Source organism: Artibeus jamaicensis, unplaced genomic scaffold (genome assembly GCF_021234435.1).
Source record: "Artibeus jamaicensis isolate MK-2021 breed Jamaican fruit bat unplaced genomic scaffold, CSHL_Jam_final contig_64, whole genome shotgun sequence".
In the NCBI taxonomy this organism is placed as follows: domain Eukaryota; kingdom Metazoa; phylum Chordata; class Mammalia; order Chiroptera; family Phyllostomidae; genus Artibeus; species Artibeus jamaicensis.
Genome location: NW_026521911.1, coordinates 13,053,869 through 13,080,937, shown reverse-complemented (window position 1 = coordinate 13,080,937; position 27,069 = coordinate 13,053,869). Strand labels below are relative to the sequence as shown.

General features: G+C 39.0%; 1 pseudogene; it reads right to left on the bottom strand.

Moving 5' to 3' along the window:
• Window positions 1-778: 778 nt before the first annotated feature.
• Window positions 779-2,755, bottom strand: LOC128628249 (ras-related protein Rab-11A-like; annotated as a pseudogene).
• Between the last annotated feature and the right edge of the window lie 24,314 nt (window positions 2,756-27,069).

Sequence of the window (27,069 nt, the reverse complement as noted above, 5' to 3'; positions counted from 1 at the left end):
AGGACTGGATAATTATATTGCAGATTTTTAACTTCTACTTGAACCCCCAAAGTTCAAAAGGACTGATTCAAACCCTGTCTGACTAATCAGTGACAGTCTTTAACCTCCAGTGGGAAATCCCTCTCTCTCTTCTCATTGGCCCTGCACTTCCTTTGATCACCTGAAAACATCATGGCCTTCTAGGGTGTGTTATGATTATTCATATATGTCTTTTTAAACAGTCTCTGTGTTTATTAAGATAGTTCTTGTCCAGAGAAAAAGGGCTCCCTCTTGAATCAACTTAGATCCTTACAAAAATTAAAACCAAAACTTACTGAAGTCCATAACCCTATTAAGGCATTTTAGAAAGCAACTTCCAGAATGATGGAAAAATTTCAAGCTCTGCACTGAGAGAAGAGGGTATAAGTTATATGCTGCTCATTATAAGCTGCTTTGTGGCAAAATGATAGCTTATTTCTACAGTTTTCTTAGTTTGAATTAATCAAAACCAACAGGTCTGAGCTTCAAGTGATCAAGTTCTGTTATGTCTGCAGTAACAGGTTTCCATGATGAAAAGGAAATAATAAATGAGGAATCCAAACATTCAGTTTATTACACGAATGCTGGTAAAGTCATAATATGAAAAAAAGCTGAAATCAGAAGACTTAAGACATGGAAAATTTGTTAAGTAGGAGGAAGCCATAAAATACAAAAGTGACTATAAGAATTACAAATGTATTTAAATCTCAGACCTGGGAAATGGCCTACACACAGCCTTCTAGGGGAGAACAGAAATGTCTTATATGTTTTGAAAGCGGTGCACCTTTGGTTTATTTTTGGTGGCTGGTGGAACATGAATAGGAACCACATGGTTGCTTAGAGACATGTCATTTTCAGTTCCGTCTGACATTTGCTTCTGGGAAACAGTGAGATATATCTCTGTCAGAATTGTCTAAAAAGCAGCTCCTACATTTGTAGAGACCAGATCTGATGGCTCAGTGAATGACAAACCATTCTCTTCTGCAAAACATCTCACTTCATCTATGGGAACAGCCCTGAGATGACACAAATCACTATTACTGCCCCAAAGCATGGTAACAGTCACTATCAGCATGATCTCTCAGTTCTCTCAGCCATGGTTCTACATGTTCATATCTGAGATGTTTAACAATGTCATAAAACAGCGATTTTCAACTGGTGTGCTACAAGAATTTTTAAAAACATGCAATACCTGACTACTTAGTCAGGGGCACTGACCTCTTTTTCCTTAGATTGTCAAAAAAATGACAACAGCCAACACAACAATAGCTGTTGGTGTGAATGAATCAAAGTTATAGCTATTTTTTTTGGTCAGGCCAAAATTTTTTTTTGGTGTGCCACAGAGTTTTAGTAATTAGTTTATACATGCTGTGAGATGAGAAAGGTTGAAAATCACTGTCATAAACCAAAAAGGCACCTATAGCTCCATGATGTCATAGCTCGAAGTCACTCTTGCTCTGCTGTGTCCACATCTGTACCTTTATTCTTTTCTCATCAACCTGGATGTTTTTTTTTAAATTTAAGATTTCGTTGATTTATTTTTAGAGAGAGGGGAAGGGAGAGAGAAAGAGAGGGAGAGAAACACTGATGTGTGATTGCCTCTTGCCCTCCCCCAACCAGGGAGCTTTCCCACAACCCAGGCATGTGAACTGACTGGGAATCAAACTGGCAAACTTTTGGCTTGCAGGCCCGTGCTCAATCCACTGAGCCACACCACTCAGGGCACAACCTGGATGCTTCTTTTGCAAACTTTACTCGAACGATACTCTTGGTTTTGAGATTAAACTTGTTTTGAGTAAATCAAGTCGGGAGATTACTCTTTCCTGGTAAGAACAACTTTGAAGAGGTAGTGAACTAATGGTCACAGGTGCTTAGTGCTCATTGGGCAGCCCAGGAGTGAGGGGCAGGACAGCAATGGTATAGGTGGAACCAGGGGGGCATGACTGCCGGGCTAACCAGAACTTCAGCTGCCGAAATGGAAGTGAACCCCTCCTCTTTATGTATATGTCTTATCAGCCTTTTGTAGACTCCTTCAAAGCAGCTGCTTTTGCTTATCTCTTCAGATCCCTGTCTTGACACTGCCCTGGTTCTTCTCCCTTTCCCTCTCCCATTCACTAAGCATCCGAAGTTCCTTCCTCACAGAACTCCTTGCTTGTCTCATATATGTATCAGGCTCTTTCCAGCCCGCACCTTTGTGTACACAATTTCTTCTGGAACATGCTTTCCTTCTTCCTTTGGAGAACTATGGCTCTTTTTGGAAGACTTTGTTCAGAAGTTACTTCTTCAGTTAAGCTCTCCTTTCCTCTCCAGGTCATGCCCTCTGTGTCTTGGGCTTTGGAAAACTCAAGCTATCTTTTAGCTCCTTTATCATCCTGGATATTTTTTCACTGTTTTTGTGTGTGTGCCTGTGTGTGTCTATAAGCTCTAGGACAAAGTCCTCACTTTATCTATCTACATCTTTCGGGTCTTGTACCTTTGCCCAGAAGGGGCCTTCAGTGAATATCTTACTTGCCTTCTGAATTACCACAGAGATAGCCACAGGACTCAGAGGCCCTCCTATCACATGCACACCTCTCATTTGTCCTTGCTAGAAATTTTCTCCAGTGCTCATTCCTTGGTTGAAGGCATTGAGATTTCTCTTAGAACACAAATGTTACGTACTGGATGAAGAACCTAGAGACCTATATTCTAGTTCCAACTCATTCTGTAATGAGTTCTGTGACCTTGGCCAAATCATATCATTTCTCTAGGTCTGGGTGTCTTCACTGATAAGGTAAAAGTTGGAATTCAATCCAGATGATATGTAGATTTTTTTCCTCCAGTGATTTACTTCAGTCAAATGGTAGTGGTTCCCCAGAAAGCTTTGGACACTTAGCCAGAGGTACATAGTGACTATTTCTGACCATTTAGTATAGAAGTGGGAAGTGGGGCACACTTGCCTATTACTTGTTGACAGGTTTTCAAGTTCCTCTTAGCTCAAACAGTCCATATTTGCTGACTCATGCAAGATAACATGTAAAGTCAGGTCAGTTTTCCTCAGGAGGCACCTATGTCAAGTGCCTGCTTCATGCTGTGTAGTGAGCAGTCCAAAATAGAAAGAAGAATAAATAATGCATGGTTGTTGCCTGTCACAATCTTTGGGTGATTTGTAGAGGTGGGTGATAAGTTGTACCTCCATTTAGCAGATAATAGAAACTGAGACTCCACCAATGAGTGGAGGAACTGGGTCTCAGACTACTTCAATTTGAAGTGCTCTACACTTTTCTACTCTGCCTCACTACTCTTCATTTAAAAAGTATGTTTCCCATGCTTGATACATTACCACAGGCCCAGGATAAACAGTGGATAATGTTAGAAACCTGGAGGAATGAGTACGAAAGGGAACAGAAGAGTCCAGAACACAAACTTCATCTATCATGTGAGGCTTGGTCTTGGCTTCAGCACAGAAAGCCTTCAACAAGCCACATTTACAGGCAAATATATTTCTTCACATCACATGTGCCTCAAGTCTAAGATTCTGTCCCTTAACATTAATGAGGCTGGGGAGAGATAACAGCCCTTCTGGGGGGAAAGAGTGCAGGATAATGATTTAAATCAAATCCCTCTGATACACATGAGGCCATATTCTTGCGCCATGAAGGTGTCTTACCAAACACCACATGAGGGCATTTGTCCTATGCACTTGTGAGGGTTGGAGGAGAACTTTATATCCATGTAGTTTGAAAATGCCATGATTTTCTAAGTAGTGAGATTTTCTAAGTAAGAGCAGATGGCTCTTTTCTGGGCTATGTGGATGCATCTTGATGGAGGTGGGGGATGACCGTAAATCCAGAGTGTGGTCTCTGGACTCCACATGTTCAGATTTCCTTAATGGTGAGCAGGCTCTGAGAAAAGTGTTTATGTTCCTAGACTCACAGAAGGCTGGCAGACATGCAGAAAGGACGTTATTGACTCATAATAAATTTTCATACTACATGCAATACACACACTAACAGCATGTGCTCCAGTAACATTAGCTAGCAAGGTCATCCCGTCATGATACTGATGGACCTAGGAAACCAACCAACCAGCAGAAGGTCCTGAAGGGAGAACCCAAAGTTGGAGGAAAAAAGATTCAATAAACTGAATGTGATGTTTATTTTTGGCTACCACAACTTTAATATAAAATATAGAATGCCAACATGATATTTACATATCAGCCTTTTAAGACTGCTTCAAAGCAGGCTGCTTTTGCTTATCTCTTCATTTGCTTATATTAATATCAAATATAGACTGTCAGAGCTGGAAGAGACCAAGTTTACCTTAGCCCACTCTCTCATGGCACGAAAGAGGAAACTGAGAACAAAAAAGGAGAACCGACTTGTCCAAGTTCACATCATTTTCCCTCGTTCATCCTACATTTATAAAGTGCCAATCAAGAACGAAGCCTCATTTTAGTGGAGTCTTTTATAAGCTCAAAAGTCTAGCTCAGAAGATAGATACAAATAGAACCAATTCTCAGACAGTATAATCAGTGCTGAAAGATGGGTTGGCAATGACTTTTCTATTAAGGCCTGCACAGTAAATATTTTAGGCTCTGCAGGCCATGTAGTCCCTGTTGCAACTCCTAAACTCTTTGTTACAGCACAAAATCAACCATAAATAAGATTTAAATAATAAAAGTGGTATGTTCCAGTAAAATTTTATTTACTGATATTGAAATTTAAATTTAATGTTATATTCACATGACATGAAATATTATTCTTCTTTTGATTTTTTCCTTAGCCATTTAACAATGTAAAATTATTACTAACTCACGAGTCTACAAAACCAGGAGACAGGCTGCATGTAGTCTGCAGGCAGTAGTTTGCTGACCCTTTTCTTAGTTGAACATAGGTTCCAAATGACTTTTCACCCTCCAGGAAAGTATGATGTAGTTGTTGATCAGATACAAGGGGAAAAAAGATTCTATGCTTGTCGGTGTCACTCTGAAAAGTCAGGGCTGCAGAGGTGAGTTCTAGTCCAAGAACAGTCAAAGATAAGAGGCCTGAAAGCCCCTAGATCATCCCCACCCCACCTCTATTTCCAATACTAAATGCTTCTGTCGTCTTAAGCCAACTTTTATTTATTTACTTTTCACATTACAGAGATTCTCAATTTTGTGCTGTGTAAAATGTAGATTCCTCTGCAGAATAGCTGGCCCTTTCTAAAGTTACCACATAGCCATGTTTAGAGAAAATCAAATGTCTTCATGGGACTCAGTCCTTCTAGGGTTCAAGTAATTTTTGGACAGCATTAGGGTGCCCTGTGTGTGGCTGTGGGGAGACTTATAACCTTCCCCTAGTAGATGTGAGCATACAGGCAGTGTCTTACTAATCTTTGTATGCCTAGCCCTTCAGAGAAAAGTTTAGCACTTCAGTGTCCCTGGGCTTTGTCATGCACAATTTCCCTGATGAAAAGACTTGTGCTCTTTCACCTTCCAGGAGAATTCTCTGGGTCCCAGTTTCTTCACCTGTAAAATAGACATCATAATATCACCTACATCACAGGTTTCTGTGAGACTGCACGTGTGACAGAACTCTGTAAACTGTCAAATATATATAAATGATCTTACAACCTTCCACCATTTGCTTCCCTCCCCACACTCAACAAGGCCACTTCATCTTCCTGGGTAAAGAGAGCCAGATCCTTTCCTTATCTCAAAAGCCAGAAGGGTGAATTTAATGCTTCTAAATTCCCTTCCAAGTCTACCACTCTGGCCGAGTTTTGTTAAGAAAGGAGTTTTTCACTATATGGAGAACAGTTTTACATTATGATTGAAAGTGAAGGGCAGGAACAAAGAGGCCGGATATGGAAATACAGCAACTAAAAAAGAAGGGAAACTTGGCCCTAGATAAATAGTAACACCAAATGCCCTCCTCATTCGGTGTCTGGGATAAAATGCCTGTGTTATTCCAAAGTTAAAAAGCTGTATTCTTTGGCATAGTCTAGACTTGCTTTACCTGATGAGTTAGAGAATCTCATCAACCCTTCTTTTCCCTCCTTACCAGAATCAATCAATGAGCAGATGTGTTGATAAGATTATCTATTTAGCAGTTTTAACAAGGGGCTATCTGCTCAGACACTTCAATGTGTGTGGCAAACACATTGCTATGTCATGCTTTTTATTTTTTTTACCTCTGCTGGGAGTGATGGCTTCTGCAAAGCTGACCAAGTCACGTCCCACACACATTTTCCCCTTCTTTTTCTCATATTCCACTTTCATAAAGAAGGAGTGTGTAAGACCATTGATAAGTAGGTTAAATGCTATCTTACCATCTAAGGAAAGTGACCTCATTCTGAAGGAGCCAGTGTGGGATAGGAGTGGGCACAGGGCTGGTCTGGCAAGTGGGGGCAGGTGAGGCAAGCAGGAAGATTAGAGAAACTTGTTCCTCTCCTTCCTCCACACTCCTGGCTTGAGATAGTTAAGGAGGTAGATCCAAACCCGGGACCAATCCTGTGGACCATTCCAAAGTTTGTTTTCTACAGAGGGAATGGATCTTGGTAGGGCCGTCTGGTGAGCTATACATCTCTGGGGTCTAAGAGATGGGTCTAGGCCTCTAAAAACAGTCAGATAGGAAACCCTATCAATTCTCTTGTGACCTATATGTTGTTGGCCCACAGAGATAAACTGATTTGCAAAAGAATGTATTGTATAGTAGGTCACAGTTTCTCACAACCACAGGGGCCTAAGAAACACTTTTCAAGAATCTAGGTATTCAGTACATATTATCAAAAAGTAGAAATGTCCCAAATAAATAGCTTGTATTAAGCTTAATTATTTCTGAAATGGAAAACTTATAGTCCTTTAGATACACAGGATTGAATATATCCCATCCCTGTACATTTATTCAAACTATTCCCTATGCTTTACAGACACTTCCCTATCAAGTATTCTTCCCACCACTGAGTACTGCAGGTCCAAATCCTGCCATGGATGCATTCCAAGCTCTGACTTCTTTATGAAGAGTACTCTCATTTATTCAGCTCTCGTTACAGTTACATTTTTATGAGTTTATGATTTGCCTCCCCATTGAGAGAATACGTTCCTTAAGGCTTCAAACTTACCTTTATGTCTCCTCATTTTCAAAATGATGCCTGGTTCAGGTCCTTCAACAAAGTAGGCATTAAAAAAATCTGTTGATTATTTGTTTAACCAGAATACAATATCCACAATCCTGTTCTGTAAATGGAATGTTTGCACTATTTGAAGTCTGAACCACAAAAAAAATTGTTAAAGATTTCAATTTAAAACAAACAATAGACTTTTAGACAATTTCCTGAGTTCAGCACATTCCATCTGAGTTTTGTACCTTCTGCATATTTATCCAAGCAGTTGAATAATTTGAATTCAAGTTTTGAATAATAAGCCTAAGGCATGCCTTATCCTCATCCTGGTTCATGAACTTGTTGCTGTAACTCTTTATGTCCCCCAAATAATTAAGAGGAAGGGGGAGGTAAAATGGAAGATGGAATGTTTGCATCTGAATGTTTGACTGAATGTTTGCATCTTCCCAAAACCCATAGGTTGAAATTCTAATCTTCAGTGTGATGGTATTAGGAGGCACGGCCATTGGGAGATAGATAGGTAGGTAATGAGGGCAGAAACTTCACGAATGGGATTAGTGTCCATAAAAACAGAGGCCAGCCGCTCTTCCTGTCAATGGCATGATAACGAGAAAGGACAAATAGAGAAGTAGTTAACAGTAATTAGAGGCATAGGAGCACATGGTCTCTGGAGGAAAAGGCTGGAGAAGAAAGTCTGTACAATGAAAAATAGAAGATATTTGACTTGGGTTATAAATAATATGACATAAAATAAAATCTCAAGCCTGTGAGTTTAAGACCTTATGGGGGGATATTCACATGCAAAACCATGGGATTGGACCCTTATTACACCACATAAATCAATTCAAAATGGATTGACTTAAATGTAAGACCTGAAACCATAAAATTCCTAGAAGAAAAAAAAGGAACAAAATAGACTTTCCAAAGAAGATACACAAATGACCAACAGATAATGAAAAGGTACTCAATATCACTAATCATCAGGGAAATGCAAATCAAAACCATAATGGGATATCACTTCATGATTGCTAGGATGGCTGTTATCACAAAAGTTAAAGATGATTAATGTGGGTGAGGATGTGAAGAAAAAAGGGACCCTGGTGTGCTATTGGTAAGAATGTAAATTAGTACATAAATTAGTCATTTTGGAAATCTAAATGAAGGTTCCTTCAAAAATGATGACTAATATATGATCCAAGAGTCCTACTTCTGGGAATATCCAGAAGGTATGAGTATATCCAAAGGAATGGAAACCCGGATCTCAAAAAGGTATCTGTATGCCCATCTTCACTGCAGCGTTATTCACAACAGCCAGGGTACAGAAGTAACTGTAGTGTCCACTGATGGACGAATAAAGAAATGGTGATACATACATTCAATGGAATATTATTCAGCCTTAAAAAAGGGAAATCCTTATAGAAAGGGGCAACTACTTTTATATGCTAAAGTATTTCTGGGAAAATTATTTCGGTATCAAATGATCATCTTATTATTTTTCAAAAAGGTGTACTTTAATAATCTTATAATTTATGTGCAGCTTGTGACCAGAATTTGAAAGTTGTTAGTGTCAAAGCAAAGATATTTTAGCCTGGCTGGTATGGCTCAGTGGTCTGAGTGCCAGCCTATAGACCAAGAGGCTGCAGGTCTGATCCCCTGTCACAAGCCTGAGTTTCGAGCCAGGTCCCCAGGTGGGGGCGTATGAGAAGGAACCAGCCCATGTTTCTCTTGCACATAGATGTCTCTCCTCTTTCTCCCTCCCTTCCCTTCTCTCTAAAATAAATAAATAAATACAATCAATGAAAATGTTTTAAATTATATCACTACAGGATGTATCATTTTGAGTTTATTTTGCCCAGCTAGTGAGTAGCACAGATGTCAATTAGTATAATAATGGTATCATCTTCATAGTCACTATATTAACTAAAATCTAACACAAGTGAAAAACCATATCATACTTACCCAATTTATCTATTAATTTCAAATTATGTACTTATAAAAATAACATAATTGCATTGGCAACCTGAAAAAATAAGGAAAAAGAAGAGGCAAAGAGCTAACTAGCTCTCTTTCTGCCATCTGCACACCAGGAAGCAGGCTCACCAGACCCCAGATCGAGGGGGCTTGATTTTAAATCTCTTAGCCTGTTGAGCTGAGAATAAATTTTTGTTGTTTCAGCCACCTAGTCCATGGTGTTCTGCTACAGCCTCCCAAAAGGACCAAGACAGAATGTTGTTACCTAATGTGGCCGTGGTGCTTTATAGATACCATCTCAGTCTGGACAGCAGCCCTATGAGAAAGATATGCACACCTGTCTTACAGATGATGAAACTGGCTGAGAAGGGTTAGTAACTGCTCCAAGGTCACATTGTTCATACTGTTTCACTGCACAATGCTGCCTTCTTGCAGTGTTTTCACAGCAATCCAGATGAATGAGAAAAAATGGACTGAGGTATAAAAAAAATTGTACTGGAAATGCATTGTCTATAATGAAACAAAGCAAAACATTGGACCAGGTGATAGGAGATGTGGTTCCCACTGTGTCGTGAACCACCTAAGTGTCTGACCTCAGTCAAGTCACTCCATCTCAAAATTGTAATTCAGACTGTAAGTTCTGAGAAATGCAAACCGAAGATCACTTACCCCTACCCAATCTCCTCTCCTTGCAGAAGAGAAATTAGAGGCCCAGATGAAGCCACCTCCCTATCTATAGTCACACAAGAGTAGAATTCAGGTTTATCAAATCCATCGAGGGCTCCTTCCACTGGGTTATGTCTCTCCTCCCTGGGCCTTTGTGTCCTCATTTATAAAGGAAACCTCCAAGACTTTGGTGTATTGTCTTAGTCAGTTTAGGCTGTTACAAGAGAATATCATAGACTGGGTGGTTTAAACAACAAACATTTATTTCTCACAGTTCTGGAAGCAGGAAGTCCAAGATTAAGGTCCCTGCAGATCAGGGTGTCTGGTGAGAGAACTCTTCCCAGTCACAGCTGTTTTCTTGTATCCACACATAGCACAGAGAGAGAGAATGAGAGAGAGAGAGAGAGAGAGAAATGATCTCTTTTGTGTTTCTTCTTATAAGAGCACTCATTTCAAAAGGTGGGACAACTGTAACTGAACAACAATAATTTTTTTAAAAGGCACTCATTTCAATCTTAAGGTCTCCACCCTCAGGACCAAAGTACCTTTCAAAGGCCCCACTTCCTAATAGTATCACATTAAGGATTAGGATTTCAATATAGGAATTTTACAGAAGCACAAACATTTAGTCCATAACATGTGTGCGCCATTAGATTATGGTATGCAAATGTAGAGGATGTTATTATGATTTTTTGTTGCATAACTGTAAAAAAGTGAGAGGTCTCAGAGATACCAGAGAGAAAAATCATACAGCTTCTGAGCCTGTGTGTGTCTGAGAGGGAGGGAAAAGGGAGAGAGAGAGAGAGGAAAAATGGAAATGTGCCCTAGAGTGAAACCTGTTCTTAGAGTTGTCTCTGATTCTAGTAATATACCTGGTTTTTTGTTCTTTATAACCAAAGCGAAAGCAAAACAAGAAAAGAAAAACCTAACTAGAAAATAAAGAAAAACATCTTTATCTAAATGAACTCTTTCCAGAGCATGATATTAGTGTATATGTGTAGAAACATCCAAATGCTAGTATCCTGAGAAAACTTACATAAGCACACCCCCACACCTCCACACACACAAAGAGCATTTACACCCTGGGTCTCTCCTCACACTTTCAATCTTGCTCCTCCACCAAAATAACTATTATTAATGTTAAAAGGCCAAAAACTGCCAGTCTATGAGCTTAGGCTCAGTGAGGCGATGGTGAAGCATGAAAAAGGCTTTACATTATTCATATAAAAAGGCCAAGACTGCCTTTTTTATGTGACATTTGGCTGAGCAAGGCGATGGAGGAACAGCCCTCATTTCCCTCTCACTGCATTTGGCATACGCGTGCTTCCTGCAGGTCTGTTTCTTGGCCTGGACCATCAGGTCAGTGTTTTGTTTAACAACTGCTGGGCTTTTACTGAAATACTTCTCTGCTTGGAGGGAGGAGACTTGCCTATGTCACCTTAGAGGTTAATATATTATGCCTCAACAGAGCGTAGCTAGAAGGGTATAAACAGGATTTTCCAAAACATTTTCCTCAGAACTCTAACCCTGGGAAATGTTTCATGTGGAAAGGATCAAGGTCACATAAGCTGCGGAAACTCCGCCTCCTGCATTGCCTCTTACAGTCATTAACGCTCAGGAACATGGTAAAATTCTCCTCTGTTGGCTCCTCCTCTGTACCAGATTTCTAAATTTGAAGTGCCCCAGGGCTTGGCCTCAGCTTCTCTCTACACTCTCCCTAGTGATCTGATCCAGCTCTGTGACTTTAAATGCCATCTGTAGTCCAGTGATTTCCCAATTTCTATCTCAAACCCTTCTCCCAAGCTCCAGACTCACTATAAGATCTATCTATATGGTAGCACCTCTTACATGTGTAATGTGTACCCTAAATTTAACATGAATAAAACAATTTCTTGATTTTCCTCACTTTTTTAAGCCTTTGCCTCCCTATTTTATCCCAGCCCAGTTGACATCACTGCTGTGTAATTAATTGCTCGGGCCCACAAGCTAGAAGTCATTACTGTCTTCTCTCTGGTCCCTATTTCCCACAGTAACCCATCAGGAAGTCCTTTTGTTTCTACTCCTCCAAACCATGTGGATACCATCTACATCTCTATCGCATTGACAACCCCATCATTATCTCTCAGATGAACTACTGCAAGAGCCTCCTAACTGGTTCCCACTTGTAATCTTGGCCTCTAAATTCCATTCTCTACCCAACAGCCAAGTAGATTTTTTTCAAATTGTAAATTAGATTGTGCCAAGGCTTAAAACCCTTCAAATTGCTTTCCACTGCACCAACAATCAAATCTTCTTACCAAGGCCTCTAAGGTCATACTTCGTCATATACAATTTCCCCCTCAATTTCTTAGCTATTTTCTCTTCCTCCAATATGCCAAGCTTTTTCTTGCCAAGTCTGTGGATTCATTGTTCTCTCTGCTTTTTGGTTTTTCCCACCTCCATTTTTTCCCATAATATCACCTCTTAAGGTCTTCATAGCTCTTACCATTATTTGAAATCTTATTCATTTGCTTGTTCAGTTTTTTTTGTGTGTGTGAACTACAAGCAGAAAGTAAATTCTATTAAGGCGGGCAGGGAATTTATCTGTCTTGTTCACTCATCACGAGGCCAGGGTTTTCTCAGTACCTAGAGCAGTTCCTGGCACATAACTGGTGCTCAGTAAATGTTAGCATTACGAAAAGATTTAAGAAGTTATGCAGTGGAGAAAACTGAAACTTAGCTGAACCCAATATTCTTCAAATTTATTTGACCACAGAACCAACCTACATTGTAAAAAATATTTGTTATCCCAGAGATCTTCTCCTACAATATACTTTGCTTTACGCTAGTTTAACATTAGTGTTGAGAAGAGGTCATGTTTAAAACCCTGTGGATCTTTAATACCAAAACTTGAAAATCTCTTGTAAGCAGGTATTTTGGCAGGTATTTGGGAGTCAGAGATATTTTTATTGGGAGAATGAGAGTTTTAAAAGTAATTTAATTGTTGTTTTTTCCTTTGAGGTATGGGCTCAAAAAAATTAAGGTAGCAGCTCAATAGTACAGGGTTCAGGGACACATGAGGCATTGGGGGTGGGAAAGAAGCAACTTTGACAGGATACAGCGAAATTAAGGGATGTGGTTGAGTAAGGGTGAATGAGACTGAGGCCCAAGGAAGCTCTCCTACTGCCAATGGAATATTTAGAAATAGAAACCTGCAGTTGGAAAGTTGGCTATTTTTATACCATGCATGTTTTCTGTAATTATTTCTTTTCTGTTTTCCCTGATGTTTAGTAAAGGTGTCTTAAAAATACCAGCCTGTCTCCGTTATGCCAAGGGAAAACATTTGTGTCCACAATAACATTTTTAAAGGGGAACCACGTGGCCTTGGGTGAGGCATGAACAGGTGATGTGGTGAGTGTGAGAGTCTGGAAAACAGAAACCCAAAGTAAGGATGAAAGTCAAGCCACAGAGTCAGGGGATGTTCTCCGTCCCCTTCCAGCCTGGAGATGCTTATTCAAAAGTCTGGTTTGGTACAGTGCTGATCTGTTTACATTTTGGACAGTTTGGGGCTGAGTCCTAACTAGACAAGGCTGATTCATTACAGAACCACACGTATACAATATTAAGCTATAAAAGACAGTTGATAAGGGAATTGTTTAGTTCAGCAATTCTCAACCAGTGTGCTACAAGAATTTTTAAAACATACAATAGCTGACCATTTAGTCAGGGGCAGTGACCTCATTTCCCTTAGTTTGTCAACTGAAAAATGACAACAGCCAACACAATAGCCATCCACTGGGAATGCATCAAAATATGCCTATTTTTTGTCAGATTGGCAAAAAATATATCTTTCGGTGTGCTGCAGAATTTTAACAACTAGTTTATGCGTGCCATGAAATGAAAAAGGTTGAAAATCGCTGGTCTAGATGCATGAAAAGCCCCAGATGAAATGAGATGAGGAGCACTTGAGAAAGTCCTCAATGATTTGAAATGTGTACAAAGAACACGTGAGAAGTTTTGTGCACACAGCACAGAGCTCTGGTTCGGGCCTCGCAGTCTTTTCAGTTCATGACCACACAAAGATTGGCAGCTGAATTTTGTATTTGGGGGCAGGCTCTTGCTTTCAGTCATAAAAACGACTGAAAACTGGGTGAATAACCCAGATGTAAAGGCTTTAGATTTGGGGAATTGGGTATTTAGTAAGATAAAGCGCTGTCTCTGTGGCAGATAGGATGCAGTCCTGAGGAGGGACTTACATTGTTTGTGGTTTTTCTTTTTTAGGTAGGACCTGGTGTTGGGGGGTGTATCCATCAGGGTTCTCCAAAGAAACAGAACCAACAGTGTGTGTGTTTGGGTGCGTGTGTGCGAATATTCTACAGTCAACGCTCCAGTCTGAGTCTAAAAGCTGGGAGCTGCTGTAGAACTAGGAAGAGCTGTTCCAGCTTTAGGCCTGCCAGGCAGCAGTACTCTCTCTTACTCAGGGGAGGGTTAGCCCTGTGTTCTGTTCAGGTCTTCAAATGATTGGGTGAGGCCCACCCACATTATGGACCACAATCTGCTTTACAAAGTCTACTGATTTAAATGTTAACCTCATGCAAAACACCATCATGGAAACACTGAGAATAATGTCTGACCAAAATCTGGGCACCCTGTAGCCTAGTCCAGCTGACACATAAACTGTACCATCACAGGGAGTGAAAGATGTGCGTGACCGGATTTCTACCCGGGACGGCGAGTTGGCCCCAGAAACGCAGTGGCAGCTTGGACATAAGAAGGGTGAGAATCACACCCTGTACCAGGCTTAGCCAGTGGATTCCATGACAATGACACTTGAGATTCAGTTTGTTTCTCTTTTCTATTCTGCATTGTCCATGTGTTATCTTTAAGCCTTAGTGTTATAGGTTGAATAATGTCCCCCTAAAAAATATATGTTGAGTCTTAATACCTAATATCTTAGAATGTCACTTTATTTAAAGATAGGGTCTTTACAGAGCAAGCAAGTTAAAATGAGACCATGAGGGTGGGCCCTAATCCAATACGATTGGTGTCCTTGTGAGAGGGGCAATTGGCACCCAGAGATATGCATAAAGGGAAGACATTGTCAAGAGACAGGGAAAGCATACTGCAATCTACAAGTCAAAGGGAAAACCCCAGAAAGATTCTTCCCTCAGTAGCTCTCAGAAAGAATAACCCTGTTCTTGACTTCAGACTTTTAGCTTCCAGAACTTTCAGACAATTTTTTTATGTTTAAGCCACTCCATTTCTGGTACTTTGTTACAGCAGCCCTAGGACAACCCATAATAGCCTGTGCTAACTATGCTTGGAAGAACAGGAAGGAGTTGATGCACAGGCAGGTATGAAGCTTCAGGGCCAGGAGCAGCATGTAGGAGAGACAAGGGAGAGGCAAAGAGGCAAGAGACCCGGTTGGGTGGGCCGTGGTCCAGGCAGAATTTCAAATGAGATGTTAAGGATGATAGTACTTTGTATACAAAAAAATGCTATGCATAAGGGTAGATATCATCATGACCGTTGACAATATCATCACCAAAAAAAGTTTACTGGGCTACCTTCTGGAAAAACTATGGACACAACTAGTTCATAGTGGTCATTCCTGTGTTTGATTAGCTGAGAAACATTAATAGAGTTTATATTAACTTTTTAAATGTTAAAAATTAAAAGGTTTGTGTTACATTGACAGTGTTGAAAAGTAAAAGGTACATATTAACTTCGACAATGTTAAAAAGTAAAGGGATAATCTTTGACTACATCTACTTTAACACTGAGGCACAAACATCTTGACAGAGGGTGTATGGGAGCCATAGAGCTGCAGCCTCGTGCCTTGCAACGACATCTTTGTCTGAATGATACCACATAGCATGTTAGCAGTTTCCTGAGGACCCCCTTCCACCAAAATGTTGCCCTAGGCATAGATGAAGGGACCATAAGGCCATAGAAGTGGAAAAAAAGAAGGGTGAATAGAAGAAATGACAGAAGGGAGGAAGAAAGAAAAGGAGGGATAAAGGGAGAGACATAGGACCTTTTCTTACCCCAGAGCCAAGTTCCAATCCATTTGAAATAAGTAGATCTGGTTTCAGGTAATACTGGATAGTTCTGAAGTAGATCTTCGGGATATTTTTGACAAATGTTGTGGTTAAATTATTCATATGGGGTAAAAGTATAATTTAACAGGAATTTGCAAAAATTAATGCTTCTTTAGTGTCTTCATTTAATGATTTACTTTAAAAATCTTTGAAGTACCATTGAATTTCAGAAAATGTAATGAAGATTGCTTGGAGATCTAGGAACTAGGTAAAAGGGAGAGAAATCTGATGACAGTATCCTGACATCTTTAAAACTGAGTAAAACTAATATGTGACAACAGATATTCCTTTATTCTTCTATTTTAAAGAATTGCTGTTATTCATTCTCCTTGCCTAGCTCCTTATAATTATAATTTTAGGGCTATGTGCATGACTCAAATTCTATTACATATCAAATGACTTCCCACATATCTAAGTTTGGAATCTGTCTCTTTTAATAGACAGAAATTACTCTCCCACAGAAAAGTGATACAGTAACAATGTTCAGACAGTCAAAATGAATGTCACTGACCTTCTTCCTTATTGAAGAATAACTTTTGATATTTCCAGTTCCAGGTATAGCTAGGGATGAAAATGATAATGCATAGCTGGCAATAGGTTTCCTGGGGTTGGGGGTGGGAGGATGGATTGAGTATCCATCTACCTTAGGGATCTGTTAGTATATGTACAACACAAGTACTTGATGTGGTTTCTAAGGAAAAGTCTGATAGATCTTTCCTGACTTGGGATGGTCCATAGATAGACTATATTAATGTCTCTAAATATTCTGCAAGAGTATACTATCCACTGTACTCTGAAGTCATTTTTGTAAAAAAAAAAAAAAAAAAAAAAGGGCCTAAATGAAATAAATGGCTGTGGCAATGACTTTGGGAGGGTCTGAACCAGTTCTGATGTAATGTATCTTCCAGGAAAATCCAAGGACTTTTTAGGGTGCTTGTTTCTGGTTCCAATGCAAATCATGACAGTCTTGGGTAGACTTAATACAAGTGGGCATGATTATGCAGCGCTGTTTCACATCATTAGTGGGAGTAAATGCCTCTGCCTGAACTCTGCCAACACTGTTTCTAGCCAGACATCCATTAGTAAACACTGTAGTCTTAAAACATTGGTTGGCTTCTGTGTCTGGCTTGTCTGCATAATGGAAATGAGGTTCAGATTTTTAGAAGTATGAATATGGGCAGGCATTGAAATACTGTTCTCTAAGAGATGAAGGTAGAAATTTGGGGTATCTGGAATAGAATTTTGGATAAAAGTCTGTTTAATTTCTTTAAAAAAATTTTAAATGTTCTTCATTGAAAATGTAAAATACTTTTTGTTTTGTGATAATTTCAATTAAGGAGGTAACACCCTAGTTTTAACTTTGCCTTGCTCAGCTGTTACTTGACTTCTTCATAGAGATCCGCATAAATTGAAACATCTTTCTTCAACCTGAGTAGTTGATCATTCCAAGTGGGTATTTTTAAAAAGTTGAGAAGACTTAGTTAAAATGCACATTACAAATAATTGTAATATCTTATATGTTTAGCATACACTTCACAGTTTAAAAACATGCCCCCACCCCCTGTGTTTTCTTTTTTGATCCTTGACAGCCCTATAAGGTACAAGGGGAAGGCAAATATCTACCTTTTACAAGTGAGAAAATAGCTCAGAGAGATTAGAAACTTGGCCAAAGTCACAAGTAAATTAGTCTGCTTTCAAGATCAACCTGAAGGTCAAGAAAGTTATTTCTTAGTATCCCTGTTGAGGAAGAGAAACTGCCAGTTAGGTGGAAGGGTTCCAACTCTGTAACCTGCACACAAGTCCTTTGGCCTTATCTGGCTCTGACTCCCCAGGCTTGCTAGAACCTTGTGATAATTTATCTAGACTGAAGAGCGTTTAGCCTTAAAAGACTTACTTTCCACAAATAGGTAGTAAGAAATCACAAAATTTTATCAGAAAACCAATATGATAAGAAGTTTTTGAGGCTATTTCATAAACAGGTAGTTCTTGATATGGTTACAAAAATAAAGTACATTGGCCCCTTAAATGAGGCACAACAAATAAACAAGGTGGATCAACTGCAAAGATCAGCTTAGAAGCTTTGGCACGCTTGCTAGGCGTTCATAATCAGATGCTGAACTTGCCGAGTCTCCTTCCCTGGAAGAACCCTGTGAACCTCCACATGTTCTCTTTTCCCGTCATCACAGCAGCACCCCTGCTCCAGCCAGAGCTGCCTACACAGGAATTATCATACCATGTTACCTGTGGAAAAGAAGGTTCAGAGACCAATGGACTGGTCCAAGATCACTTAGTGGGTTATCAGGAGAGACTATCCCCAGGGGTAACTTCTCCTCCATGATTTGATTGTCACAAGTAAGTACCTTGCCTGAGGTAATCAAAGGAAGATATTTGGAGAATGAGAAAATATTTGGAAACATTGATGGCATGCTTATCAAATATGCAGGTAACTAGGTCCACACACCCGTCCTCGTTCTGTCTCTCATTATGAGATTTTGACGTTTCTTAACTAGACTGGGCCTCAATATCCTTGGAGAAATGAAAGTGTTGAACTAGATCAGATGTTTTCAAATATTCCTCTTCTTTTCTAAGGAAGGTCTTAATATTTTAAACATTTATTTAGAGTACACTGAAATGCTATAAATTTAATTGATAAAAGGTGAGCCGCCTAAAATCCCAACCTTCTTCCTGGCTCTTCCCACCTCCTTACTGGATTGGGAAGAGTCAAAACCCACAGTAATGGGTAATATGAAAGCTCCATCATGTTCTAAAATTCAATGTTTTTATGATTGGAAACAACTAGATTTTTCATCTGCTACCTGTTCACATCCCCTACAACACTTAATAAAAGAGCCAGGGATGCTGGGTGTGGATCCTGGCTCTGCCAACCAATGATCTCTGTCACTTTAATCAAGTTGCTTTACCTCTCTAAGTCTCTGTTTCCTCATCTGTAAAATGAAGACAGTAGCTCTTCCCAGATACCACTACTTTGTAAACTGTAAAAGACTGAATAATGTACAGTGTTATTAGTATTACTTCTGTGCACAACACCCTTCCATGGGGAAGTGGCTTTATCCTCAGAATGACATGGAGTGCCAACATGGGTTAGGCTGCTCTTTGGTAAGGCTGCCTAAGAGTAGAGGTGGTATCTATCATATCTGGACTCATCTTTCCTGTGAGCTGAAATCCCAAATCAGTAGCAAAGGTGTGCACTATCAATAGAGCAAATAATTAAATCAAGGAGGCACCACTGTTAAATTTCATGGGAAAAATTATCCCCATAATCTGACCTACATAGTAATGACCCCACTATATTCCCTCTCCACACAAAGCTATGACCCAATAGTTACTGCCATGAACTGAATGCTCACTATAGGGTAGACACTGTTTTTACATGAATTATTTCATTTAGTCTTCACATGAACCCTTTGCAATGGTGTTATCTCTATTTTATAGTGAAAAAGAACCAATCAAATAGAGAATCATTCCTTTTTGTAGCTTAGAAAGGCTAAGTGATTTGATCAGGTTTGTACTGTAGGCTAGTGACAGAGCCTAAACTTAGAATTCAAAATTCTGAACTGCTCAGCTCTGCAGCTTCCAGTTAGAAGAAAAGTTTTGCCTCACTCAGCATGAGGACCACGGACCTCCATTCCCCTTTATCTTCGCAGTGCCTTAGTCAGATCCATCTCTCCACTTTTATTTCTTCCTCCACTCAAAAGTGCTTCATTTATCTTCATAAAACTCAGATGTGGAAAGCTTGTCCTCTATAGCGTGTTTTCTGTGTGGGCGTTGGGGAATGGAGTCACATCTTTTCCCTCGGGCAGTTAGTCCTATAACTAATTCATCTCTGTCAAGAAGATTTTCCTCTTACACTTATCCTCCTCTTCAGTTTTGCATTTTACCCACTTTTCTCTGTGGGCTGCACACTCCAGCTCTTCAGAATACATTGCCTCAGCCTGCCCAGGCTCTCAGCAGTGGTGTTGCTGAGCTGCCTCTTCCCCTCATGCAATGGCCAGAGTAGCTTTCTTATTAGCACCTGGCAGATGCTTTCCCCAGAGGCCAGAGGCAGAGGTGAGCAGCAGGAGAATGCTGGAAAAGAAAGTGAGGAGGAGGTTCAGTGAACACCAGGTTTGAACCTGCTTAGTTAGCAAACCTTGGACCCAGCTGGGCTCGGACACCACATAGGTAGCCCCTCCACTGGCAACAGAAGCATTTATTGTCCATCTAGGCGTAATTCCATCAGGAAGCTACGCCAGGCCCTAAACTTGGTGCCAGGAATCACAGAAATAAATGGAGTGTACCATCACAAGGAAAATCGTGTGGTGCAATGGAAAGCACGTCAGCTTTAGGATTTGAAAAATCTAGTTTAAGTCATTGCTCTACTTTTTACATAGCTATGTAGCATTGGAAAACTTTTTAGCCCATGATATTCAGCTACTCATTTGTTAAAGGGGGAAACAATACCTATGTAAATTTCTTCTATGAGGATTATAGACAGTAGCCTGGCACATGGTAGGTACTTACTCAATGAGAGCTCTTATTTTTCAAAGCCCTAATTCTAGACCACTTGCCCTAACCACTTCCTTATAAATTTGTATCCTACTCAGAGTCTCTAGGCAACTGTTCTTACCTCTTATTCTTCCATTTTTACTATGCTGCAACCCAGCCTAGAGCATTCTGATATTCTGGATTCACCTCCAGCATCAGCACAATTCACCACTGCTTACACAGCAGAACTCAAGATATTAGCTGTCAGAACCAAATCAACATCATTTGCTTTTCAATTTTCACTTCTATCTGAACCTCACCATTGGCATGCTGAAATGAATATAGATATTATTTGCCAAGTTTCTCATCAGAAATGTCAACAATTTCTCAGTTGTACCATGTGCACAGGTATAAGCAACAGTATCTTAATATGCAAACAGGACCCAAGTTGAACAAGATATTTCATTAAAATACTCTTTCCAAATGAATGCATGCAACCATTCTCAGCCAAAAGGAAACTACTCTTTTAGGCAAGTAAAATCTACTCATTAACAAATATTTATTAAGAGTCACATGTACATAATACCTTGCATGTGCTGGGATATGCTGGTTGCCATGGCAGAGCTGAGGTCAGTGAAACAAATCCCCCCTCTCATGGATCTTACAGTAGTGGGAAACATGCAATAAATGTATAAATAAAAATTAATTTGAGAAAATGATACTTGTGATGAAGAAAATAGTGATATAATAGTAACTAGGCTATTCTATTTATTCATGTACATTTATTTTACCTTAATTAAAAAATCAAAGTAATAGGTGCACATAATTTTTAAAAAATCAGATTCCAAAATAAATTTAATGAATAGGGAGAGGAGAGGTGGGAAGGTTTCTCTGAGGAGCTAATTACTGAGGAGACAGCAGTAAGAAGGCTTGGGTAAAATCATATCAGACAGAGGGAATAGTAACCCAAAAGCAATGAGTACAAAGGAGCTTGGTGTACAGGTTCAGAGAACAGAAGAAAAGAACAATGTGTTTGGGGTGAATTGAACAAAAGGCTGAGAGGTAAGGGTTGAGACTGTAGAGGTAGGCAGAGGCCAGATCGTGTAGGATTTTATAAGGTATAGTAAGACTATTGGATGGGGTCTAATTATAGGGGAAAGCCATAGACAGGCTTGAAATAAGAAGGAATAGGTATGGACCAATTTGTGTTTTTAAAGGATGATCCCATCTTTTGGATAGAGGGTGAAGTATAGAAGAGCAAGAGTGAAAGCAGTTAGGAGGCTTTTATAGCTGTCCAGATGAGCAATGATGGTGGCTTTGGAGTAGGATGATAAGAGTAATGATGGTGAAATTCAGGATTTATTTCAGAAGAATTTTTTCAGAATTTCCAAAATTTGTTGATACATTGGATTTTGAGAGTGAGGTAAAGCAGAACCTAGAATGAGTCCTATGTTTGGACTTGAACTCCTGTGCATATGGTGGTCCCATTAACTGAGATAGGCAAGACTGAAGGTAGAACATGTTTTGGGGAATTGGTTTTCATTTGGTTATATTATGTATGATAGGCCTATGAGGCAGTCAGATGGAGATGTCTAAAAGGCCAACTTGATTGGCTATTAGATGTTTCCATTGTTCCCCTCATAGCACACAACCAACTGGTTGGCGAGGTTATAGATCTACAGGGAAAAGGGGCACACACTCATGCCAGTCCAGATGCCTTTGTAATCATTCACAATTTTTCCTAAGAGTCGATTCAGGACTTCAGGGGAGTTTGGTGGGGGTTCCTTGGACACCTATACTACATTCTAAGACACATCTGAATAGCTGTGGTTGGTGGAGGAAGTAGTTTTCCAGAACAGAGTTCTATTTGGCCAAAAGAACTTTTTTCCAACTACATTTTCCACTTGGCATGTAGATAGACTATGGCATGGCATGAAGATAGAGTACAGTCCAGTTGGAACATGTTTCTTAGGTAGAGATATGCCAAAGAGAAAATGTTTTATTTTCCTTCCCCTTCAGATTCTGCTTCATGGATTCATAGCTTTTAGAAATGGAGGGATCTCAGAGAACAATGAGTTTATCCTCTGATCTCGGCCATCAAGGCAGCGAACACCTGGAAGAATCACACCACTTTCCCTAACAGAGTTCTCAGTCTTTGTGAACTGGGCTTTTTCTTCAACATTTTTAACTTTGAAAACTCAGGTCTTCACACCTGTCTTCAGTTAAAATATCAAGTTTAAATGAAAAAATTAAATATACAAAAAACTATCTCTAATCAGTAGGATGCTTTCTTATATGCAAGTTGTGTTTTGACAGTGAAAACCACCCTGTTTCCCTCCATGTTTAGATATCTCTCTTGTGATATTATTTTGCTTTTCTAACACAAAGTTCTTAGATTAATTTCTAGCCTATTATATCTACATAAGAAGGATTGGAGTTAACACGGGTTTTTTTTTTGCTGCTTTATAGCCTGGTCCTTTCAGCTTATCAGACTCCTTTACAATGGCCTTTTCATTATACAGACTCATTCTTTTAACTGTCCTCTTACTGGTTCTATTGCCTCTGGGGAAGCTCCCCAGAGCTAAGTTTATTACCAAACAGTGGTTTCTTCTAAGCTGTAAATCCTACCCCCATGTCCATTCCCACACTAGTCTATTTCCAAGACCACCTCTCCTGGCTGCAAAACAAAAATATTATGACACATTTATACAAAGAAACAAGGAAGTAGGATATTTTGAAAGCCAAGGAAGTAGCCACATCCCATAACAAACTGAAAAATAATCACCATTGTCTACATTCAGACCAAACACAAATTAAAAGTGAAGGGGCATAACTTTCAACAACAACTTGCTGAAGTATAAAGTCTGTTCAGAAGCTATCCAGTCATGTGATATGAAAAATAGAGACATTTATTGAAGAAGATATAAGATACATTGCATGAGGGACAATTATGCCTCAGTCCCCTTCAAAGTAGGCACCTTGGGACCTCACACAGTTCTCCCAATGGCCATCAACTGCCCTGTCTTATTTTCTTGAATCTCATCAACTGTAAAATCTCTTTCTTTCAAAGGTAATTTTTGTTTTGGGAAAAGCCAGAAGTTCCAGGGTGACAAATCTGGGCTTTAGGGGGGCTGAGTCACCTGGGTGATTTGATGTTTTGCAAAAAAAACTCTGCATGAGACAAGATGCATGAGCAGGTGTGTTGTTGTGATGAAGCTGCCAATCACCAGTTGCTCATTGCTGTGGCCTTCTGGTTCATTTGAATAGTTTCCATGGAGGAATGGTCAAGCTTAATGTAAAATTTGATGCAGATTTGTTGCTCTACTTGCTCAGTCATTTTTAATGTGATGGCCACACAGTACACATGCTCACTCAACAGTGTCTACTGCCCCCACTGACTAGTACAGTGAAGTCATCATCGTTCATACATGCATGCTTCAGTTTACTCTCCTTGGCTGCCAGGTTACATAGAAGTCACGCAAACCGTTCTCATTATATTAACAATGGCTGGACTTTTTCTGGACAGACCTTGTATTCCACCCTTTCCTGTCATAGCCTATATTTCCCATTTTTGCATCGAAGGACTGAGCTTATGTTCTGCACAAAAAATAGTTCAACTCAGCTTGTGTTCTCTGAAAAAGTTCAACCGCAATTATTTCTTGCATTTGTGCAAGATGAACTGATTCTTACAACTAAGCTTGCTTATCAAGAGACTTTGAAGAATCTCCCTTCTCCAAATCATTAAGGCAGAACAAATGTTGGTGGTACAGACTGTGTATTTCTTTTGTCTTATTAGTTCTTTCAGTCAAAATTAAGAGTTGTACCCACCAGAACAGAATGCTCTCCTTATAGTTTGAATTGTCAACTTCAGAGCAATAATACACTAGATCTCTTCAAGCATCATGATTTATTTACTCTTTCTCCTACTTCCTCAACCCAAAGGGTCTCTACATTTCCTAACAAAATAACATCTACCACAACACTAATGTAGAAATCCACTACAATCTTCAATCTATCTTATGACTGTCTATTCCCTTCAGTTTCCCCCTGGGACTTCTACTTGATCCTTTTCTTATGAACAATTTTACATTTCTTTATTTTTATTTTTATATATTCATTTTTGAAAGAGACATCAATTTGTTGTTCCACTTACTTATGCTTTAATTGGTTGGTTCTTGTATGTGCCCTGACCGGGTATCAATCCCACAACCTGAAAGTATTGGGATGTCATTCTAACCAACTGAGCTATCTGACCAGGGCAACAATTTTATATTTCCACTGAAAAATTTAAAGATAGATTTCACTTTTTAACTTACTATGTATAAATACCAATAATTGCTTGAAAAGCTGAAGTGTACTTATTAAAATTCTTTTTCCTTTCTTTCCTCCTCTCTCTCTCTCTTTCTGTTCTTCTCTGACATGTAAGATTTGGCAATGAGTAGAAGAAAATTGAGACTGATTGGCATGGCCTTTGGACACTGGAAGACCTGCTTTTGTGGAATTGGCTTGTTATTCAACCTTTCAGAGTTTGACTCCTTGAATGGTAGCACACCCTCTCTCTATTTTATGAAATGTTGTAAAGACCAAAAGAAGTGTGTGAAGCCTTGAGCCCAGTGCCTGACTGATTGATTATACAGGTAAAGTGTATGTCCCAAGTTCCCATGGGATATAGGAGTTGGATACTATTCACAGAAACTACTGTTTCCTGGATTTCCTGATAATAAGAATTCCTCATGGCATAGGTTAAAGTTACAATATTCCTGGTCTCATCCCAGGCCTGATGAATAAAAAATTCCAAGGCTCTGGAACAAAGAAACTGTATTTTCAATAAACATTCCTTGTAATGTGTATCATCAGAAAACCTGTAGGAACACTGATATGGACTACAAATATCTGTTATATTCTGTAATTATAGGCAAGATTGAAAATAAAAGGACATTGTTTTAATAATTCAATTTTTTAAATGTGTGGAGCTTATTTGGCTCTAATTAAGTTATACAGTTGAGTACTTTAACTGAAATTTACATTAAATATTTCAACTTTTAGTTTATATGTTTTCTGTAGGTTCCACAAAACAGCCAAACTTTATTCTCATTACTGAATAAAAATGATATCACTTTTGGCTTTAACTGATCTAGTATCAGCACAATAAGAGCCAAGAACACCATAAAGCACTTTGGTAATGTACAGCATCACAAAAATGTTTATTATAATAATTATTAACTATTATTGCTATAATAATGGTCTACACCTACAAGACTTGCCTTGTGAGTTAACCAGCTAGCTTCATTTTAATATGCTCTCAGCAAATTTCTCTATGCATTAGACAGACAAAGCTTGAAATATTATTATACATAAAACAACACAAACATCCCTTTTTGCTTGAACCCAAATTACTTCTTTTCTTCCTTTTCTTTCTTTCTTTCTTTCTTTCTTTCTTTCTTTCTTTCTTTCTTTCTTTCTTTCTTTCTTTCTTTCATTTCTGTCAGCCTCTCTAGCAAAATTCACACTTTAGGTTATGTTTTGCAGTGTGTTTTGATACCTTTGTATTTTTAAGTATTTGGCATCGTGATATACCTTTAACTTTTCATTCCAACATGACACTGTGGCTGGTAATCATTCTCTCCTTGTGTTGTATGTATCAGAGACCCAGAAGAGGGTGAAAATAAGGAAAGGAAAGGATGGGAGAATTGCTGAATAGATCAATGTAACAACAGCAGCAATTCCTTCTGAATGAATGACTATCCAACAAGGAACATTTACTGAGCTCCTACTAGAAGCCAGCTACCATTCTAACTCTTGAACATAGCTACTAACTGCTCTGTTGACTCACAGGTCTTGGGTTTTGTCTCTGAGTCTTATGATCAGCTAGAGACATGGCAATTGGTGGTGACTGGTAGATATTTTTTTCTGTTAAAAAGAAAGGCTGTTCTTGGTTGCCAAGGGTCACAGCTACCACATAGTGGTTGGTACTCTATTATCAGAACTGCCTACGAGTCTTCCATTTTATGTCTGTTCCTGTCTTGTATCAAGGCAACAATAATAACAACAAAAAATGCTGACAGTTTATTTTGCTTTCACCCTTTATGCTTATAGTTAGTGTGAGATGAACATGCTTTAAAACTATTAAGCTACAGGCATTAGACACTATCTAGATCCTAGATTATATTATCATGCACTTGTTTGTAAGTTGCTTTCATATGATTCTTTAGTTGTTTCCTATTAAAATTATCTTTAAAAAAATTTAGCCAGTACCCTTTTACAAATTTTTCCTATAACATAGTGCCTAAAATAAAACTATACATATGGAAGGTACTCACATGTTTATTGGAATAAATAACTGTAAAAAAACACATTACTTCACTAACTGCAATATAGGATCTTGCTGGTGACCATTTCTCCTCATTTGAACTGAGTAAGTGATAATTAATAAAAAATTTCCATAAGTTTTTGGAAAGTTGGAAACTACTAGACATAAGAAAGTCTCAACATCGTCACTAGCAATGGTTAATTATACTACCAATGAGCTGGATTGGGGTATTTTTTTTCTCATTCCAAAAATTAGAAAAACAGAAAGTGAGAGTTTGCAATAAAGAATTTTGCTTTTATGTTACTTTTACTTTTATAGTACAATTATTCTATTTAACTGCAATGCATGTGTTCATATGTTTCTTGAAAATGTTTTTCCTTTTTCATTATTTTAAAAAATATTTCATTTATTTTTCAGAAGGGAGAGAGAAAAAGAGGGAGAGAAACATCAATC